Genomic DNA, 5,006 nt, shown 5'->3' with positions numbered 1-5,006 from the left:
TGGCTAAAAACAAGTTGTACTGGAAAAAGGAAGGGAAAAGAGACCAAAGAAAAAGGTGGGGGAAACAAACAAAAAACAAGGAGGGGTATCCTCTGATTCTATGTACTGTAAGTCCCTATACTTCCCCTGGAACCTTCCAGTGCTGCTTGGTCAAGAACTTGCTCTTCCCCTATCCTTCCAATTGGTGTTCTGGGAGAAGGAGGGGCTGCTGTACTGATTCTCAGGTGTGTGCACCTGGGGGAGCTGCCCCACCCTTGCCAGGTGCATGGTACAATGTGAACCCTTTACCCCGTGAGGCCCCTGATCCCTGGCGGCCCTGCTCAGTCCCAGGTACAAGGTGACACCAGGAGGAACAACAACTGTGGTTGCAGCCTGCTCTCCAGCCCTGGAGTCAGCTGCAGCAGGAACTACCGCAGCTCCCAGTCCACAGAGGCCTGGATGCTCTGGGGGTGGGGGTCGCTGATCTGCACAGCTTGGGGCCACTGGGCAGCAGGAGCATCCTTGCTGTTCTGTGTCCTCCCGGCCTCCACCTGTCCCGTGGGAGCATCGGGTCCTCGGCTGTGTCCCCCGGAGCCCTGGGCTCCAGGGCCTGGGCTGCTGGAATCACACTCCCGGGTCACGCAGCCCCGTCCATGGAGCTACCACCTGAGCTGCTCCTGAGGCCCCGCTGGGCACATGGTCCAGCCCTTTAGGGAGCTCCGCCCAGGGTGTGTGGCCTGCTGTCCCCCGGGGGCGCACTTCCTCTGTTAGTGACCCCGGGAACCTGGGGGCTCCACTTCATTTCCTCTCCTGGGATCCTGCCTGTGTTCCCTGTGAGCGCCTTTCCATTGGGAAAGGTTGGTAAAGTTCCTGCTTCCCCAGGACAGGACTTTCCTGTCCTGGGGGCACTCGCTGCCGCGGGGCCTTAGCCGAGGTCCTTGGAGGGGACCCTCCCCATTGGATGCTTCTTTTTTTTTTTTTTTTTTGGATGCTTCTTTATTTATTTATTTTTTTCCATCTTCCTACCCTGAAAGAACCGTGAAGTCTTCTCACTGTAGCATTCCAGCTGTTCTCTCTTTAAATCTCAGCCTGAATTCGTAGGTTTTCAGGATGATTTGAAAGTTATCTAGGTAAGTTGATGAGGACAGGTGGCTTGCAGGCCCTACACTTTCGCCAACTTGCCCCATACTAGGCTTCATTTTCTGTTCGTTTTCCAGATGCTTTCGGTGTAGGCTTAGGTTTTGTATTTGACACTTCCTGATACCTGAGGTAGGCCTATATTGCTATATATACTTCCCTATTAGGATTGCCTTTGCTACATCCCAAAGGTTTTGGATTATAGTGTTTTCATTTTCATTTTCTTCCATGACTGACCTTGAGCCCTGGAATCTTTTGCCTGGCCTCCATGTAGCTCTGCATTGACCTGCCATGGTTAGGGGAGAAGAGAGAGGTGCCATGGTAGACCAGATATCCAGTATGTTGTGAGGAGGAATTGGAAGAGGAAAACAAAGGAGTGGGTAGGTAGGAGAGGGAAGGCAGAAGACGGGAGAGGGGAAGAGGAGTAGGAAGGGAAGGAGGGTTGGAGGAGAGAAAGGGAAGGAAAAAGAAGCAAAGGAAGAGGGAAAAAGAGAGTGAGAAGGAGAACAGAGGAAGGAGATTAAGAGAGAGGGGATTGGGAGAGAGGGAGTATGGTATGGAGGGGTCAGAGGAGGGGAAGGTGGAATGAGGAGGGGGAAGGGCTGAAAGAGGGGAAGGAGAGAGGGAAGGGATGAGGAAGGCTGGCATTTACTGAGCAACTTCTTCACGTCTGACACTGGGTTCAATGCTTTCCAAATGCCCCCAAGTACATTTCAGAAAAGCACCACAATGTATAATAATCTGGTATCCCAGGCAGCCTGGGCTGTGTAACAAATACCACTGGACAAGCAGTTTAAACAACAAATATTGATTGTGTCTCAATCCTTGGGTCTGAAAGTCCCAGATCCTAGCCTGGGTGGGGCTGGTTCCCCCCAAGGCCTCTCTCCCTGGCATGTACATGCTGTGTCCTCCCCATGTCCTCAGGCAGTCATCAGCCTGTGTGTCTCTGTGCTCAGTCCTCTCTTCTGATAAGAACTCCCATCAGGGATCCCTGGGTGGCACAGCGGTTTGGCGCCTGCCTTTGGCCCAGGGCGCGATCCTGGAGACCCGGGATCGAATCCCACGTCGGGCTCCCGGTGCATGGAGCCTGCTTCTCCCTCTGCCTGTGTCTCTGCCTCTCTCTCTCTCATTCTATGTGACTATCATAAATAAAAAAAATTAAAAAAATAAAAAAAAGAGTACTTTAAAAAAAAAAGAACTCCCATCATATGGGATCTAGGCACATCCTAGAGACCTCCTTATGACTCAAAAACCTCTGTAAAAACCCCATTTCCAAATACACCCCATTCTGAGGTCCTGGGGGTTGGGGCTTTGGCATGTGAATTTGAGGGGACATGGTTCAGCCCATAATATATTCTTAGTATAGAACAGGGAAGAAAAAGACAGGATACTTGAGAAAGGTGCACCCTTGTATGGGTATAGCTGGGATATAGAATGGATATGGTTTCCCCATATCTATGACGGGCCAGAGCAGAGAGATCATGGGTCTTGATGGAGGAGGCCCCCAACCTTCTCCTGTCCCTGGCTCTGAGGAGAGCCCAATGCCTCTAAGTCCTGGCATTCTGTGCAAATGGTCAGGGGGTTGGCGCCATGAGTCCAAAGGCAGAAAAATGGCCTCAGGGGCACTGAGAAGGAGAGTCCAGAGAATGTGTGGATTAGGGAGCCACTGCCCACATTGTAGAAGGAGACTCTACCAGCATCACAGTCCAGAAGAGTGCCCACCTGACGCAGGGGTTCAGAAAGGTACAGGCGAAGCCTCAGGAAGGTGAGTGCCCAGAATGTCTGCTTTTACAGCTCCAGGGCCCAGAATCCATGCTTGGGGGCCTTGGGAATCCTTCCCTTTGGATCCAAGATGTCCAGACACATGCCCAAGTTCCAGGACTTCCTGTACCCCACCCAGTAATACTTCCAGCAGAGAACTGCTCCCGGGCCAGCTCACAGGGGTCCTGGTTGAATCTGAGAGGATGTCAGGCAGCTCCTGGTCAAAGAATAGCCATTTCACATTCTTCCCGTCCTCAGACAGAGCTAGTTTGGGGCTTGCAGTGTCAGGGTCCAGGGATGGGCTGACTGTGGGAAGAGAAGAGGGTCAGGTCTGGGGGTTTGTGTCCCTAGCTTACATTCCTGCTTGGAGGGGACCCCAGGACCTCTGGGAGAGGTGACCACAGCTTCCCTGGGTGTCCCTGTGCTTCCAGCTTTTTCTGTCCAGGACCCCATGCAAATAGGCCACCCAGAATGGCTGAGGCAACTCCAGGTCAGAACCAGGGGAGGATTTCTACTAAAGAGGGTACATAGCTAGCACACAGTGCAGTCTACTCACCTCCTGGGGCTCTGTGTCTCAGTGTGTGTATGTGTGTGTGTGTGTGTGTGTGTGTGTGTGTGTGAGAGAGAGAGAGAGAGAGAAACAAAGAGAGACAGAGACAGGGAGAGGCAAGGTGAGATAGGGAGAGATACAGAGACAGAGGCCAAGACATAGAGAATCCGGCATAGATGAAGAGAGAGATAATGAGAGACAGAGACAGAGAGACAAGGAGAAACAGATAACACAGATAGGTACACACAGAGAGATAGAGAGATAGAGAACCAACATATTCTACTACCAAGGACCTTAAAGTAATACCAAAACAACCCCCCCCAAAAAAACTTCACGTGATCCCCACTCACCAATTTTGGCTCAGCTGCACAGACAATAATTTTGATGTTTTCCTCCCAGCTGTCTCCAGGAGGCATGTCTCTTCATGTGTCCCACTAGCCAGTTTGTCAGGGTCATGTTCCCTATCTAATTTTTACTCTACTTTTCAGTTGCATGGAACACAACCAGCTCTTCCCTCAACACACTGTATCTGCAGACCTCAGCAGTGAAGCTTCCCCTGGTCCTCCAACAACTCTGCCCAACTGTGCTCAGATATTATTTAATTTTCAAGAAAAATTTTTGAAGAGTAATTTTAGGTGTGCAGATAAGTGGAGCACTCCATGGTTCACTTTCCTCAATTTCAATGCCAGATATATGCCACGGACTCCAAATTCCTAGCTCCAGTCCACACTTCTCCTGGAGTGCGAGACTTGTATATTCAAGGATTTATCTGATGTCCCCAGTTGTATATTGAAAACATTTCAGTCTTAAGAGGTCTAAGATGATTTTCATTCTTTTGCCTAAATATATCTTGTTTTGCCCCAAACCTTCTGTTAGATGGAGCCACCATGGGCCGAGGAACTCATGCTACCTAGGGTCACCTTGGGTTCCTCACTCTGCTTTGCCCTTGCTGGACCCTGTTACTTGTGGCCCCAGGACCCATTTTGGGGCTGTTTCCTCTCCTCCATCAGCACATCTCCTCTGCTTAAACCCCCTCACTCATTTTGAACCTTGCTTCACATAACATCCAGACCCCTGCCTGAGCCTTCCAGGCTCTGCAGGTGTGGACACCCACAAACCCTGGTGCCTCCTCTACATACTCAGCTCTCACATACCACAGACCCCATTCTCCCTGCCATGGTTGGGGGTCCACCTCTCTTTCTCCCAAGGTGGTGGCCCCACTGTCACCCAGCCCTTCATTTGGGTGTTACCATCCCACCATCCCCAGGGGCCTGGACATCCCACATGAACTCTTCTGGCCACTTCATTATTGTATTCCAGTCTGTTCCTACAATATTTACCCTGATTAATTCTAGTTTCAGTTAAAGAAAAACTACTGGCTGATGGCTTGCATCCTCACATACATTCTATGCTCCATGAGGTCAGGAGGAAGCCATTTTATTCACTAATAGATGGCTGACTGCTGGCATAGGAGGTGACTGGTCACTATTTTACGTGAATGAATGAGTGAATGAATGGGTGATTGGCTTCTCTCTGTTTCCTCCTAGACCCTCAACAAGTGTCTGTGCTCAGGACATGT

This window comes from Nyctereutes procyonoides, unplaced genomic scaffold, assembly GCF_905146905.1.
Source record: "Nyctereutes procyonoides isolate TBG_1078 unplaced genomic scaffold, NYPRO_anot_genome, whole genome shotgun sequence".
In the NCBI taxonomy this organism is placed as follows: domain Eukaryota; kingdom Metazoa; phylum Chordata; class Mammalia; order Carnivora; family Canidae; genus Nyctereutes; species Nyctereutes procyonoides.
This window is presented reverse-complemented; position numbering follows the sequence as displayed.